At 38.1% G+C, this 18,141-nt stretch overlaps 1 long non-coding RNA gene across 1 annotated transcript; it reads right to left on the bottom strand.

Moving 5' to 3' along the window:
- Positions 1-11,375: 11,375 nt before the first annotated feature.
- LOC308285942 lies at positions 11,376-13,704 on the bottom strand. Its single transcript, XR_013962096.1, has 3 exons — positions 13,653-13,704; positions 13,020-13,223; positions 11,376-11,503 (listed from the first exon to the last, which is right to left on the bottom strand). It is a non-coding gene; the product is annotated as an uncharacterized lncRNA (long non-coding RNA).
- Positions 13,705-18,141: the final 4,437 nt, after the last annotated feature.

Here is an 18,141-nt window from a genome sequence, read left to right as displayed (position 1 = left end):
GCAGATGTCTAATTTGGGGGGGTTTGTAGAATCAGTCTCAAGTCTTAATGGGTACAATTTTGTAATGATGATCTACAATTCTACATAACATTTTGTCCATTCGTGAAAAGCCAACAAATACAGGCTTTCTACATTGTTTTAAAACAATATTAGCCATGTGTAAGAGTTGCATTTACCTTGGATTTTCTGGAGAACATATGATCTTTCAAAGACACTTGGTACTCCAGGCACTTTTACTGGGTCACTGAAACGTATGTCTTCATGTGAGCGAAGACTCATTGGCGCATAGTTCTCATGTTCTGATGTTTCTCTCTGCTATAACAAGAGTATAAAGATTTGACTGATTACATTCACCGGTAAAGAGTTTGCTCTAAATAAATAATCTATATTCCCAGACATGCCTGTTAAAATATACAGTAACAAAATACACAAATCAGACAGGCTAAAATACACAAGAAAGGGATGAGTGGAGGTTTCACACAAAGTCACGGACATAACGCCCGTCACCCAAGGAGATATGCACATGTGTTGCGTTTTCACCGCTCACTTCTCACAGTCACAGGTGCAATTTTTTCATTCCTTAATTTGAGAGAATAATCAAGATTAAGAAATATGATGCTGTAAAAGCAAGACATTTAAACAGCACTTCCACTGGTCACTATGAAGTGCAAGAGATCTCTTAAACAAACATTACTCCTATTGTCGCAAGGCTGTGATGAAACCATGAAGAAAACAAATGCATCATAAATGTTTCAATACTCAACATGCAGCTACAATATAATTATCTTTTTGGGAAACAGTTTCTCTTTACCTTAATATAAATACTGCTAAACATCAACATACCTCTGCTTCAGAGATAATATAGGCCCAGCAGTACGTTGAATTCTCAAAGACATCAAGGTCCTCAATGATCTTTTCACCTCTTTTGTCCCCCAGCCTTGGCAAAAGTTCTCTAAAGAGTTTGTACAAGCCTTCAACGATGGCTATCTAAAAAGGAGAAGAAAAAATATATAAAGACAAAAGTATAATAAATCATTTAACAAGATTATACAATCTCATACAGTTTACCTCCTGAGTCCTGGAGACAACTTCATTTCTGCAGAGCAACTGGTGCAAACTTTGAGCCAAAGGGTTGCAACCCGTTAGTCTTCGTATGTATGCTATCACTTTCTTGAATCCTTCTCCTGCGTCTCTGCCTTTCTAAAATTAAGAACATGGGCATTATATATTATGATAAATGGTTTGTGGTGAAAACAGACCCTTATAGAAAGTGATAGAATTGGTAGAATGTGCGCTTGGATTCTTCTGGCCAACTTTAAAATATTGTATATTAAACAAAGAGCAAAGGGAAAGTACAAGCAAGTCTTTGCAACCCTCAACAGAAACATCAGTTTACTTAAAGCAGTAACTGTGTTATTTAAACTGTATTCAAGAATCCATTTGCTCAGGTTAGGGTACAGGATGTAGAGGGTGAACTGGATCCCAGTGCCACTGACTCAGTAAAAACAAAAGCATGCTGAAAAGACTGGACATGCATGGGTATCATTTTAAATCTCAGATCATTTGATCGTATTTTCTGCAATTGTGCCACATCAAAATCCATACTCCAGCTTAAAATGTTGTTTTACTTCTACACTGAGTATTTCACTAAGGACCTGGCGGTGATGACGAGAAAAACAGCAGCAGAGAATTAAAGAAATTATTTGAAAGGACAAAAACTATACAGTATATGATGTAAAATATAATAAGAGGTATTACTCTTACAATTGCATAAAGTGAGGAGAAGAACACACTCAGTCCTTTTTGTGTTTGTTGGACTGATGGTACAACATCATTGATGAAGACTTCATTGGCGTCTGGAGTCTCTTCACAAAACGTGGACAAAGAAAAGTACACTGTAGACTCCTCAGAAATGCCACAACTTTGCAGTACGTCTCCACCGGTATGATCACCGCTGGGGGGGAAAATGGGGAAATTGTACAGTAGTAGTGAGATTGATGTCAATTTATAAAATACTGTCGGATTGGGGGTCGGGATCAACTCTATTGTCTAAATATCCTTGTATAATTAAACAATTTTAATTCATTTTAATGGGACGTGTATAATTTTTATATTGCCATATTTGCTTTTAAAATCCTTGAGTCATAGGATTTGGGTAGTTTTATTTAATGGGTTGCATTTCCACTAGGTAATGTGTAGGCCTATGTGTGTGATCATTTCCATGATTTACGGTAATGATTTTAAATTACCTGTAATGGAGAACATGTGCTGGAATTCCACTTTCCTTTGCAAGCTTGAGTCTCAAGTTGTTGATTGTGTTACTTGCCAAGTCTACCTTGATCTCAAACTTTCCCTATGAAGAAATGTGGTGGATTATGAGCTGTTCTCACCAAGCATGATACTATAATACTATGTGAGTGACACTGATGAGTAATGGCATCAAGCATGTTGGACTTGGAGCACACACGGAGGCAGGGAGTGAAAGAGAGAGAGAGAGAGAGAGAGAGAGAGAGAGAGAGAGAGAGAGAGAGAGAGAGAGAGAGAGAGAGAGAGAGATCTCATCACCATGAAATCATTCAGCTCACCCTCAGCATCACGTGGCATCGAACAGTATCTTCTCCCAACACTTCAGGAACTTCTTGCCTTTGCATTGCAGGAGATTGCTTTAGGTTCTGCTTTGCTGTAAATATTGCATACAATTCTGCTCCATTTTCAATGTGTCTGTCTTTTAAAGACCCTGTAAATTAGAAATGTTCATTGAAAGAAATCAGCACATGATGTTTGCTGTGAGTACAAGTAGGCTTATTCATCAATACAGTACATATCATTGTCTATTCACAGCTTCACCACACATAACATGAACCAGTTTCCCCATCATGGCTCTATTTTTACAGATCTTCAGCTTTAGCAGTAATATCAAAGTATTTCACTAGTGACTCATATGGGTTATGACATGCCAGACTAGTTATCCTCTAATCTAGTTTGTTTTTGATTTAGTAGTTATCCTACAGACACTGTTACTCCATCATGGCTTACAAAAAATAGTATCAAAGAGGAGTAGAGCCACAATGTAACTCCCTTTGCCAAAGTTTTAGCTATTGTGTGCAGCCCTACTACTCTTTGATACAAGTTCACTTTGGGGCCAGCACCTGCCTTCAAGAGGTCAGATGTGCGTCTCCGATCCTTACAAAAAACATGAGGAATATTAAAGTTATGCAATGTCAGGTCACGCAGTTCTTACATGTGTTGAAGAAAGGGTCATCAGTCAATGGCATTCCATCAACTGAGTATAGGCAGACACCAGTTGAATTGCCAACGTTTTCAAGGTGGCAGATCCTTAACATCAGGTCTTCAATTGTGTTTTGTGCAGGGTCCAAATCTATGTAGAAATTAACCTCAATATAATATATAACTATAACATCGGACACTCACAGAGACATACAATGACATATAATGATGTTTAAGCCCCTAAGCCAAAACCATTATTACAAGAGAAGATACAGATATAGGTGGGAAAAATATGAACATTACAGTAAGTGCACTGGCATCACATATAGTATTCAATAATTTCATAATGCAAAGGACACGAACACAGACAGACACACACGTGCGCACACACCAAACACACACACCTCATTTACTCACCTCTGATACATTTTGGTTCAGGACAATGGGGGTATCTGTACTGGATGCAAAATGACTCCATTGATTTGTTTACCGGGGCTCTGAATCTTGCGATTTCATCTTTCATTTTAGAGAAACGATTCTTCTCCACTTGGGTAAAGCCTGGAGATATGTATTTAAAGTGTACAAGTCAAGTCATAATTATGTAAAAGCCGTTCCTTTCGAGTTTCTATCTGATATGCATTTGTTTAACTAAAACTCTTGTGCAGTGGGGTTGGTAGTGGGAGAATATGTATATTCCTGAATTAAATGACAATGTTCAACTTCTCACAAAACACTAGTAGTTGAGATTGTCAATACTATTGTCATTTACAATTACAAGAAACTTGTTTTGTAAGTTACCATCACAGTTGAACTTGGACTAACAATTAAGTGACTCTGTTGCAGGTAATATATTTCCTTATTTTTTTCTTTATATTAGTGCAGGCGTTTCGGGCAGTATTTTGATGGAATCGTGCACTTTATGAAAGAAGCATGAAATTTGGCACACAGTTAGAACATGCCATATGGAACATTTTTGGCTATAGGGGCATCGCAGATTTGTCTTGGGAAACTTGTGGGAGCCAATCAAAGTTGGGCTCTCGTAGACTTTACTATAGAGTAAAATAATACAAAAAATAAATATGCTTTAAGTACCATGTGAGGGGTCAAACTAGGTGTTTTTCGGGATTCTGAATCCAATGCAAACATTTATTTTGCAGGAAAACCATTCCTTGGGCTACAAACGGAACCCATATAAGTGATAAAAGTATGGTTTAGTGATGAGTCATCACTTTTCAACAGTTTTGTGGTGGCCGTTTCTCGGAAAGGAATGTTTTTCGTGCAAAACAAATGCTTGCATTGGATTCAGAATCCCGAAAAACACCTAGTTTGACCCCTCACATGCTACTTAAAGCATATTTATTTTTTGTATTATTTTACTCTATAGTAAAGTCTATGAGAGCCCAACTTTGATTGGCTCCCACAAGTTTCCCAAGACAAATCTGCGATGCCCCTATAGCCAAAAATGTTCCATATGGCATGTTCTAACTGTGTGCCAAATTTCATGCTTCTTTCATAAAGTGCACGATTTTTGCCTGAAACGCTCCCACTATATCCCAAAGGCTGCAAAATACTCCAAGCTAGCTAGGGCTATGCCTATGCCTGATATAGGCCACAGTAGGTTGACAGACTTTTAAATTATTAATAAAACTATTCCTTCCAAACCACATTTACAGCTTTTAACTTCTGATAAGCTTTTATACTTTTAAATATCTGTTTAGCACTGCAGTAAAGTACACAAAGAGGTAATTTCTGAAAATCATAGGAAAAGATGTGGCTTATGTTTGTCACAACAACAGACAGAGAAAATAAAAGAGCCTTTAGTCTTGATCCAAGGCTACAAATTCACTAGCGAAACATGATGACAGTTAGGTTTCATAATATGACAGTTATGTTTCAGGGCTACAAATCTCACATGCATAATTTGCAGTCCAAAATAATCTTACCCATGTTGTCTAAATCTTCTTCGGAAACCCCATCAATGAAATCTCGTTCATCTCTCACACCAAACTGAACGAATTGGTTGTAATAAGACTCCAGTCTGTGATTTTCAAGTAGGTTGAAAATTATGGTAGCCATCTGAAGAAAAAAAAAAAAAGGTAAAAAACTTCTGTTACCTTTGCTTTGTGTAGCCGCCAGGCAGGCCGGGGACGGCTTGCGTAAACAATAATAACCCGCCTTATTAATTTGAATGCTACAGTGTTCAATTGAATTAGCCAACAGAAATGCTCATGAACCATTTATTCTGTTATTGTGATCAAGAAACTCACCTTGCACGGTGACGGTGACCACCATGCCACAACGCTTCCATCAGCTCAGGCTCACACAGCAGCCTCACACGTGTGTGTGATCACTGACTGATCATTCCAGTTTGCAACTTTTTAGGCAAGGGCGTGGCTTGCTAATAAACAAATAAATCATGTGCATTTCCGCATTTCAGGAACATTTTGATGAAGTCCTAAATGGTAGTCAATTAACATAATTCTGTCAGGGGTAATGTAAAAACAAAAAGTGCAAAAAACAATAATTTCTGCAAAGCCTGCAACAGCAAGTCAATTAACACACTCCTCCTCCATTCAAATGTGTTTAGGCAGGGTCAAGTATCTATTTATGTAATATTATCTAAGAAATTAATTTAATAAAATCAGAGCTTAAAGGAGTAGTTCACCCCCAAAATGACTTTTTCTCCTCTATTGATTACTCACACCATGGAGACTTGAGTTCAATAATATTTTTTTGTATTTGTCGAAATTCCTAAGACAAAAATGTGATTATAGTAAATGTACCCCCATTGATTCCGGATGGGGACCCCGATGCATGGCCCTGGATGGCAGTGGATGGGGAAAAGGTCAGGGTAGGCCCTACTTTCTTTTATTTTTCTTTTATTGTCTTAATCAATAGATAAAAAAGATCTGCAAGGAATTAAGCTATGAATATACAGTACATATATATTACAATTAGGTCTATATAAATGGATTCATTTGATTAAACTTTCATCTTTCTAGAGCAATAATCTCTTTCTTGCCTCATAGGCCTATATAGGGCTTATAATAATATTATAGGCTATTATACAGTAGGTGGCATATGTGTGTGTGTGTGTGTGTGTGTGTGTGTGTGTGTGTGTGTGTGTGTGTGTGTGTGTGTGTGTGTGTGTGTGTGTGTGTCTGTGTGTGCGTGCACGTGCACTTGCTCATGCTTTAAATAGCTCTGTACCCCATAGTAATCTTGTTTTAGTGTTTCACCTCCTTCCTCTCTTTAGTAAACAGAACATACATTTTCAGTTCCAGGATACCAATGTGATCCAATCAGGAGAGAGAACTTAAAGTACACACACATAAACAAGTGAAAATGTGAAGTGATGGAGGAAATTAAAGAAAAGCAGACAAAATTGGAATACTATAAAATTGAAGCTCAAAATGTAATTGGTGTCCCACCTGAAAACCTATAGCCCACTTCATAGGATGGCAGATTTCATTGCAGACAATTGGACTCGAGTCATGATGACTCGACTTGACTCAGACTCGAGTCGCAAATTTGACGACTTGCGACTTAACTCGGACATAAGGGCAAAAACTTGAGACTCGACTTGACTTGGAAGACAATGACTCCCGACTCGACTCGACTTGAGACACGCTGACTCGGACGACTTGCTGCTACGCCACTCACCGAAGCAGTCGTGAACGCCACGCTAGGTTCACACTTTTATTGATTGATTGATTTGATTGATTGGAGACAGGCATGTAAGCGAGAGCACAAGCACGGAAGCAGCCAAACACTATGATCAGATCTGCTTGTATTAAACATTGATAAACTCAACATTACTACTCTATCTACAGCTTGAGTTGAGCTTTTTGTCTCTCTTGATATCCACCATTATTTATTTAATCAAAGCTATGCTTTAGGCATTTAGACATTCTGCAACTTATTAAGTGCAAGATCAGAGTAAATGTAACACTAGTCAAGTGTGAAGGGGTTGGTATATAATAGGTGGATCATATCCTGAAGTTATACGATTTCAATTCCTTTACTGGTCCATTTTGTCAACTGTGGGATAGGAATGTCAGGGTTATCCGATAAAGGGGTCTTCATAAACAAAGAGATAAAGGCCTAATATGTTATGGGATTCCGGCCAGGCTGCCAAGCACCAAACATGTTCCAAAGTAGAGGTGCCTGCTGGCCTAGCGGTCCAGGCGCCAACCATAGGCTCTGATGACTGACAGTGCGTTGCGAGATTGTGGCCAGATCCCGAAGGCCTTTGCTGCATGTCACTCCCCGTCTCTCTCTCTCCCTGTTTCTTGGCCACCTACTGTACAATCAATAAAGCAAAAGCCCAACAAATATCTTTAAAAAAAACATGTTCTGAAGTAGAGAGTCTTAATAATTAAGGATAGATACAAATAATTGTCAAATAAGATTTATTGGAGAAGTATGAGTACAAAATGTAAGGTTATACAGAGCAGAATATTGTATGGCGTAGTAATAATTTCATGTTTAATTGAAACCCATTTCACAAAAACAAAAAACTCTCCATGAATTCAAGGCTTCATGGAGTGATAGAAAATATGCCGAAGTTAGCCACACCCACAGTGTTGGGTGTATGGTAAAAGGGGAGGGGTTGAGTTTATGATGTCATTAAATCAGTGTTTTTCAGTCCTTTTGACTCAGAGGCTTCCAGCTTTCAGGAAGTAACCAAAAATACACAGGGAAGGCAAATTTGCATATTATAACCCCAACCAGTGTTCTATTAATGTTAACTCCAAGACACATCTAAAACAGAAAAAGTACAAAACTATGGCACCACCTCTTTAAGTTACATTAGTGTTACATTTTAATGCCTACACATAGGTTCCAATTTGGTGGGAACGGTGCTCCTTTGCCATTTTCTTCATGTTTTTGTCTGGTTTAATTTCAGTTCTTCTGAGGATACGGCTTCTGCCAACAATGGGATCATAGGCTCCATTTCTGAAAAAGAACAATTCACAAAAGTGAGACATTTCTTGGGGGTGGGGAGTATTATGTCGGTGAATGATCAGGCCATCACAGAGATTCTCAATGAACTTTACATAACTTTAGCAACGAACAGCAGCGTAATGCAACATCACACACATGAGAACGTTAAGACTGACAAATCGCTCCCGAAAACCCCTGCACATCACAACACAGGCAAGGCGCATCGAATTGAGCACAATCGAGAGCAGAGGATCAGAGCAGAACAGAACATCAGTCAGTCAGACAGACATAACAGCCTTAACCTTACTCTTTGAGGTGTTTCTCAATGGCCTTCCGTTCGTATACATCTCCATATCTTGTTTTCACAGGGTCCACAAACATCTTCTTGGTCAGTGGACAAATCAGATGTCGTGGTGGAGCATCAGGAGTTTGACCCACCAGTTTCTTTCAATGATTAAAAGAACAGAATGAAAATGTAACAAATTGTTACTATTAGTAGGGAAGTTGTTCAATGACCTATACACAAACAGCATACGAGTTATAAACCATATCATAATTTCACTAAAGGGATTAACTTGTTCACCTTCTCCACATCATCAATTGAGGTCCCTGCATTTTTTTCTGTATTCTCCTTGGCTGCTTGATCATAATGGTCACGGCTGGTCAAGAAGTCCTCCGCCAAAATGCTTCCAAAGGGAAAGATAAATTATTCATTTTAAATGCGTTATTAATGAATATACAGTTACAAATATAATGTGTAAAAAGCATACATTTCCTTAAAATAAGGCCAATTTTAATTTGCCTTTTTATGCCTGACTTTTTGGGTGAAATGTGCTAAATAAAATTGCTTTACGTGACAAACATTTAGAGGTGATGTAATGGAAAAGTGGCTAAAATAAATGTGTCTTAAAGGAACATCTTCTGATCCTGATTACATTTTGTTTAAAATAAAAGTAACAACCTGTCCAGGGGGTCTTCAGGCTCGGGGATGATGAGCAGTCCATATATGGCATCCAGGATTTCTCTCATGGTGATTTGAGCGTTGTAGTTACGGTCAAATATGTTGTGGCAGATGCGGCCCACACTGTTGATGTTGCAGTGATGTATCTTTGCTTATGTTGAGAAAAATGAATTGCTATGAGATGATCTGATACATTGTTTTTGATATTGTAAGCTTTTGTCATATATAATCAACTTAAAATCAAAAGTGTATGTATCATGGTATTTCAATATAATATTATTATTAGTTAATGAGGATACACGTGTGACGAAGCGGACAAGAGGAGGTTTCACTGGATAGTCAGGACCAAACTGGCAGTAGAGCTCAAAAACTCCGTTCTCATATGGTGTGTCGGGAGGACCTTCCATGGCGATCTTCCAGAAAGCTGAAAAGTTTATGAACAATCGGGATTGACTGCTTAATATTTAAATTAGCTTCAGATAATTTTAATATCAGCATTGCTTTGAATAACCCAACGGAGTGCTAAAACTCCAGACAATAGTCACTCCAGGGGCCATACACAGCCCCAGCGCCCAGTGCCCCGCCAGGTGCCCCCAGGCACGATCTGCACCAAACTTGCCACAAACACTGTTCAGGGGTCTGGCATGAGATTAGTCACTAAAGAAGCATGCACATATACAGTATGGGCTACTACAGCAGTATCACAGCAGTGTTTAAAACTTCAAATGGACAGAACTTGGTTCCAAAGTCTCTATTCAGTGCAATGGCCACTTACTGAAGTCTGACTCTGATGGAAAGATGGAGAAAAAGGGATGGGGATCACAATGCAGACTCTTCAACTCCTCCAGGATGCGTTTGTCCTTCTCCATGAAACGCTGACTCTTACATTCCTGAATCCTCTTTTTCAGAGCACTACATGAAAAAGTACACTTTTGTTAAAAATGTAAAGGTTGCGTTTGTTTAGGGAGTAGAAGGAGACTTGTTTGAGGGAATGACTGAATACATCTTTCTAATATCTGTAATATAAAATGTAATATTGAAAAATATATATTCAATATGATTTCTTCCTATATTTACTTCTCTGTCATTGTCACTTTGTTGTCCAACTCCTTTGGCAGTGAAGTTTCTGGGGATTCATCATACCCACGACTGGCAAAGAGGCTTGTTAAAACACTCTGTAAATGATAAACAATAACATAATTAAAATTACTTAAAACCAGTAAGACGCCTAAAGGCAACAAGCGACCTCACCCTAAAGGGTGAGGTCGCGCCATGTCTTGGCCATCAGGCCAGTGATGTATATCGGACCAGTTACCCATATTCAGTATGGAGACCCCTGGTACCCATATATGGAGATCCAAGCACTGTATATTTAGATATGCTGTGAGACCCCAAACATGCTTACTCAGTTATTCGTTATGTGAAAGTCCTATGACGTCTATGACATCTGATATCATACATACAATCCCTTTTATGCCCATATATGGAGATCCCTGTCTGTAGAACCAGCCACACAGATATGGGCTGTCTTCCTCCATATATGGGCATTCCCATATGAAGTCCTGTTAGATATGGGCTTAATATTGATGACACCAGGGATCTCCATATAAGGGCATAAAAGGGATTCTGTTAGTGTGGTTCCCCTTGACATCACAGTGATGTCAGAGCCATCCCCTCTCAACATAGTAAAACATCCCTATTTAATGGGAAAATAACATAAAATAATACAGTTTAGTGATAATTGTGGCATGCATCAATAATGATTGTGTGTAGTGTTAACAAACTTCAGTGAGGGTAGATGGATCGAGTTTGTCTTTGGGTTTCCTCATCTCCAGGGAAAGAACCGTCTCAATCTCAAACAGCTTCAGGCCATCGATGCTTGTCTTTGGTTTGAAACAGCAACCACCTAAATACATTCAAATCTGAGATAGGCTCCAGTAGTTATATATAGATACTTGTTAAAATAGCATGAATGCTCTGTACCTGTTGCATTGCTAATTCCATGCAGCATGTTATTCTCCACATCTCCAAGAAGGATTGCATCCACAATGATGTTAGCGTTCATCAGCTTGGCAGTAACATCAACTGGCTTTGTCTCTGATCTATGGGCAGATGATCACGTAATCCCACATCCCAGTTAAAACATATCACAGGCAACATTGCCATTTTTCTCAATACTAACAGTACTATAACTACTGACAAGCCATGACAGTAAATTTACCGAACATCATTTCCATCTGTAAGACACATGATGCGAAGTCGGCAATCTCTGAACTTCATCTTGACCTTTTCCAACTCAGACAGTCCATGTTGTAGGGCATCGTAGAGTTTGGTGTTTCCATTTGCTTGAAGACTGTGAATGTGATCCTATAAATGTATCCCACAAATGTTTTAGAAACTTTTCTCCCACTTGAATTGTTGCCAATTCCCCTTCTGGGTACCTCGTAAATCACAAAAGAGGGAACCTGGTCACCAACACCAACTGGTCACAGGGAATACTTTCTGTGTGAAGTCTTAAACATTTAAGCTTGTTATATGCATCCTTAAAATAAACAAATACGAGTGACATGACATCAAATAATGTGATCATACAAAGCATAGGCTCAATGAACTTGAAGCAAACCCACACAAATTATACGTGTTGGTTAAACATTCTAAAATGCAATTAAGGATTGTATCGTAACACAGGATTTATTTCCATTGGATCCTCTCACAAACATGCCTTTAGTACTTTTCCACATGTAATTCCATCAACAGACAATCAATTAGGCAGCCTATACTGTATATGGTGGCTATAATGATGTTGTGACATGCTTTTCTTAGCTTGTTAACCAAGTAGCCACATCTATTCTTTAATTCTTCCCTAACAATAAATATGCCAATTTATCAATTTCAAAATTCTCTGTCTCTGTAATATTTATGACTTAACGAAAGGTTCACAGTGTTCCGGAATACTCGGCCCCTCCGGTGCTCACTGTTCTCACCAAAAGGTGCCCAGTGTTCCAGATTACCCTCCGATATACAGTACAGTACATGGAGTCACCAGCCACAATTTTTTACTTGACAGTGAAGTTTCACAGAAATAGTACTGTATAGGTTCATGATACCTTATCCAATTTCCCTCTCTGCAAATTAACCAGTAGTATAGTAATAGGTAATAGGTAAAAATCCCCTGACAGAAATGACCCTTTACATTTACAGTAAAGGTTATTACATGTTAAATACAATACAATAGTGCTGGCAGCCTATTATTATTAATGTACATCATACTGTTTTACATGATGTTTTTGCAGTGAAGAATACTTCTCAGGATGTGCCATGAAAAGGCTTATCTTGCATGTTTATGAAAGGGATCCCTGGCTAATATGACAAATATGCCTTAATACATTATACTTGTCCTCTATAACTACAATGTAAAATGAAAAACACCTCAATTATTTTATTTCTTCTAGAACTAGCTAATCTTACACTCAATAGGGGAAATGCCTGTCGCAAGTTGATGATGTCATAAATGTCAAGTGTGATCTATCCCTATGGAATGTATGGCATGCTTGTGCAAATAAAAACAAATGTAATACTTCCAATGGTTAATATGACTATCAAATCAATATTTCAAACGTTTTATTTTCACATAAATTCCATAGGGATAAATCACTGCATGACATTTATGACATCATCAACTTGCGACAGGCATTTCCCCTATTGAGTGAAAGATTTAGCTATTTCTAGAAGAAATACAATATTTTAGGTGTTTTTAATTTTACATTGTAGTTATAGATGACAATTATAATGTATTAAGGCATATTTGTCATATTAGACAGGGATCCTTTGAAGAAAATAGTTTATGAAGTCAGTAGTACGAGTGACACGTTATATAAATTACCTTGAATGTTTCCAGAGTTTCCGTAAATGTGTGGAGGGTTTTCACATTTGAGTCAAATTTCACAAGGCCTATTACATGATGGAAATCATAGGCCATGGTCCGTGTGGCAAAGTTATCAAAGAGCAGTTTGACTGCATCGATCCTCTTGATATCCACACTTTCATAACAGTTCTTATTCATAGAGGTGCTTGCGTCCACCAGTACCTAATGAAAATGAGATGAAAAAGAACTGGGAGATGAACCAATGAAATATCTTTTTTATCACGAGGATAAATGTGAAGCATGTCACTAAAGATAATCATGAATAACTAAACCTACTTGTAAGTTAGCAATTTGTAGCCATGTGATTCCCACATCCTCATAAAAACATATCACAGGCAACATTGCTATTTTATACAGACAATATTGTCACTAATACAATACAATACAATTAACGATACTTAACAGTGTCAGTTACTCAAACACTGGCAAAATGTCAAAGATGAATCAAGATTAATGGTGTTGCATAAGTGTTGGAGCGGAGCTGATTTCCTTCTCTCCTTTTCTGCCACATGACATTTTTTTTATGACCCCAACCCAGACCCCTTAGATTGAAGAAATAAATCTGCAAAAGACAGATATCATAAACATTACCAGAATTGCCTCTTTTGGAGTCCTGCTTGTGACAAATGTATGGTCCCCTCTACTATCTCCAGTTCTTTGTATAAAAATGTAAAACAAAACAGAGACAAATTAAAATATATAGAAGATCTTGAGAGACATCTGTAAAAATGGTCAAAAACATCAGAGTTTCCTGCAGGTCCCGAAACTTTGAAAGGCAGTCATAGCCAATTAGAATGGAATCGGAATAATCTGACAGATACATCTTGATCACATGATGACTCCAGACATAATGATCCAAAACTCACACAAATCGGTACATGTGTACCGATTTGTGCGAGTTTTGTACAATAACTGTATAAGTAGAAAAAGGGTGTTTTGAAGAAAACGCATACAGTATCCTATCATATATTATAATTGCCTAATGGCTCGGCCAGCCGGCGAACATACTGTGACAGCATGACATCAGACCCAAAGTCTGATGTCATGTCTCACTACTAAAAAAACGAAATACTCACTTGGCTGCCAGCACGTTGACATCCACAGTTTTCTCTTTGCCACTTAGACAACTAAACACTTTGATCATCTCGGGGGTTCCCTTGTCTTTACCCACATAAACACCAAGTTCATCTACCAAGGAGGAAAACAATTTAGTACCTGAGACGAAAAACAGTCCATATTTAACAACAAAAAAAGTCCATATTTTAAATTTATTTACCAGACTGTAAACCACAAACTAGAAGTTTTTAATCTGTTAAATTCTTAATGCACTCCCCCCTCATTTTGTTGAATTAGATTGTTTTACTTAAATCATATAGGAATTATAAGACATAATACTTATGGAAAGTGGAAAAACAGTATATCTCCAACAGTTTGTGGAACAACAGTATAAGTCCATACAAGCAATATTCAGCAGACAAAGGGAGCAGATAACATTAATACAGACAATTGAACAAAATGAGGGGGGAGCAGTGCGTTAATAATTTAACAGATTAAATGTGACTTACATGTGGTTTACAGTCTGATAAATTAAAAAATATCTATATTAAAAATAAATAAATAAATATGGACTTAGACTGTTATTCTTCTCATGTACTCAGTATTCAACAGTCCCTGATGGCAATCATCTCTTGGGTTGGTTTCCAAGTGTATCATAATTATTATTACATATTCAGTATATTACATATGCCATTTGTATTATGATGATGATGCACTGCGTTAAAACGCTCATTCCATACAGTGTATGACCTCTTCATAGTTACCTTCACTGAGTAGAACAAGTCGTGGCCATTCCAGTCCTACATCCTTCAAAAGTAGTGGTGGAGTTACCATCAGATGAGGAAATGGTTTTATTCCTTCTGCCATATCGCCAAAGGTCTTCTTAATATCAATCTGAAAGCTAGAATTCAATATCAATAGTTAGTCGAAAAAAATAATTATTGTGTCAGTTTGTGTCAATAAAATCATGTCTCCTGGCTAAAGGGTGCCAAAGGACAGGGGCGCTGGAACTCCCAAATCCCAAGGGGAGCTGAGCCTGGAGGAGTTCATGCGTGCGGCCAAAGGCCGCACGCCGAAAAATTCACGTTTTTTATCCGGTTTTGGGTTATTTTTATTACGGTTTCGGGTGCTTATTCCCCGCACAACGGTGTAACAAGGAGCTATATAGTTACAGTAGTTATTTTAGCACACAGTGCAACACACAGCACGCATGCACACACACAGTCACTCACGCACACACTACAAAATCGGGTATTATTTTTGTAACAGTTTTCTACTGTTTTTTATTCCCCATATACAACGGTGTTAGTTTGCAACAATGAGCCTATAGACAGTTTCTAGTTCTCAAATAAATAGACTTTGGTGTGCCATCAAAGCGGGATTTAAATTTGACTTCCCTTCTGACCGGAAGTGGCAAGGTGACCATGTGATTAGGTCACCATGTGATAATCAAATACCTTTTTTCAACATATTTTATTCCCCAAAGTCAAATACATTATTGTTTTAATATAGCTCTGTGTACAGTGTGTATATATAGGCTTATTTAAAAAAAGAAAGAAAAAAGAAAAAAAGAAAACGTTTTTTTTTTCTTTTTTTTTTCTCCCCACCACTAGGGGAGCTGCAGCTCCCTCAGCACCCCACTTCCAGCGCCCCTGCCAAAGGATGTTAGTAATTGTAATGCCATTGATAAAAAATTATGTTGTACGTACGACTGGTCATACATACACATACCTTTGACCTGGCACATTGTCATGGTTAATCCAAAGATGATACGTTTTGATGAATGGAGGCAGACTGAGTAAAATCTTCTCAATGTCCGTTGCTCTCCTTAGTGAGGTTTCTCTCAAGTAATCCTCACTGCAGTTTGGAAGTTTCTCTCCGTCTGAAAATAAAATAGAAATGCACAAAAATAAAACTTAAAAAGAATATTAATGACAAAATACATTAGAGAGAAAAGTTTGGGTTTTCATTTCAATTTACTGTAAATGATCTGTTTAAGAGTTCTGCTTACATTGTTCTGACAAGAATGTCTTGGCATGTCTAGCCTTAGTATAAAATGTAGGCATGATGATTTACTATTCTACTGAATATTTTGGCCAGACACAAAAAGCCAACAAATACAGGCTTTCTACATTGTATCATTAATTTATAACACAAAGTGTTGGCCATGTGCAAGAGTTGCATTTACCTTTGATTTTCTGGATAACATATGATCTTTCAAAGACACCTGGTACTCCAGGTACTTTGACTGGGTCACTGAAACGTACGTCTTCATGTGATCTAAGACGTATTGGTGCATAGTTCTCATGTTCTGATGTTTCTTTCTGACAGAACAAGAGAGTAAAGATTTTAATTGGCATAAAATGTAATCACTGCTATGAGTGCAAAATCAAGTCATGTTTATAAATGTATGCTGGTGTTAATCAGACATGGACGATGGTGTCTCTGTCTCTCTGTCAGTAGGCGATATGTGAGAAGAGACTTAGTGATCTTTATAAACTTAAATGTCATCCAATGAGACCAACACTACTTCACCACAATAATGCTGTTGTAACTAAGAGATTTGCGAAAATATGTATTTTAACGGATTATAAAATTTGACATGTTGGCATTTGAGTGTGAAGCTGCCTTGTGATGGAAGGACATGAGCATTATAATAGCTTAGTAGCAGATTCCATACGCCGGATAGGCACCTTGTGGCTAATAGAATAATGTCTTCTTCGGCTTTTCAGATAATCAAACACTGCATGCATGATTTGAGGCATTTTGTTCCAAAAATGTGTTTTGCTAAAGTCGATCTCCTGTTGACACTATAACATGCCAATGTGAAAAGGGTGGCATTAGTTCCTTTACCTAGTGGGAATGTGCGTGCAAAATGTCATAGAAATCGCAATCTGTGTTCATGATTTGAGGCATTTTGTTTAAAATGAAACAATCCTGCAAACAGTGGAAGCCATAATGTTAGGTAATTAGGATGGCCAATTAGTCGACCTCCTGGTGGCGCTATAAAAGGCAGATGTGAAAAATGCAGGGCAAAGGTTTTTCCTTGGCCTCTAGGGCAGTGGTTCTCAACCTGTGGGTCGGGACCCCCAGGGGGGTCCCCAAATTATTTTGGGGGGTCCCCAGAAGATGAACTTAATTTGCAACATTGTTTTCTCATTCAACAGTAGACAAACCAACATAAAGTTTAAGTGTATGGATAGAGGGTATCTGCACATTTCTAAAGTGACAATTTAAGGACTCTTTAATACCTCTAAAATGACAAATTAAACACCGGCCAAATTGTCAAAGGCCAATGAGGCAGAAATTGTAAAAGTAGACGATCTACATGCTCATAACATGCTCAGAACCGTGTTATACAAAATGGAATGCCTCAACTCTTAGTGTTCATCAGGTTGGGGGTCCCCAGTTAAAATATGATTATTTTGGGGGTCACAGCCTGAAAAGGTTGAAAATCACTGCTCTAGGGAGTGGGCATACAAACTTTTCTGTGGAGTTATAGGTAAAAACACATATTGGCCTGTTATAGTGCCACCATGAGGCTGATTTGGACATTTTTAAGTGTAATTTCTTCTTCTGCCTAGTCGGAATGTGCGTGCACAATTTCACCAAAATTGCATGCTGTGTGCATGATTTGAGGCATTTTGTTCAAAACGGACCAAACTTAGGAAGACAATCTTAGTCAATCAGGATGGAATATGAATATGAGATCCATGTTGATCACATGACTGTAGACATACTGTCCAAAATCTGTAGGAGTACTGTCAATTTTTTTTTTTTTGCAAAAATCTACCTCATGGCGGCGCTAGAACAAATCTATGTGAAAAATGTGGGGCATCCAGGGTGTGTGTGTGCACTTTGGCAGCGACCAGGCCAATGTTGCCGGAGATTAGCTGGTGATGGACGGACACACGGATGGATACGCGGACGGACGTCGGACAGACAGGGGGAAAACAGTCTCGGCCATGCCTTTCGGCCTGGCGGTGACAATTAAAGAAAAAGTAATTAAATCTGACATTCCTGT

The sequence above is a fragment of the Nannobrachium achirus genome (assembly GCF_963921795.1).
Source record: "Nannobrachium achirus genome assembly, chromosome: 5".
NCBI classification, from domain to species: domain Eukaryota; kingdom Metazoa; phylum Chordata; class Actinopteri; order Myctophiformes; family Myctophidae; genus Nannobrachium; species Nannobrachium achirus.
Note: the sequence above shows the minus strand (reverse complement) of the source record. Positions and strands in the feature narration are given on the sequence as shown.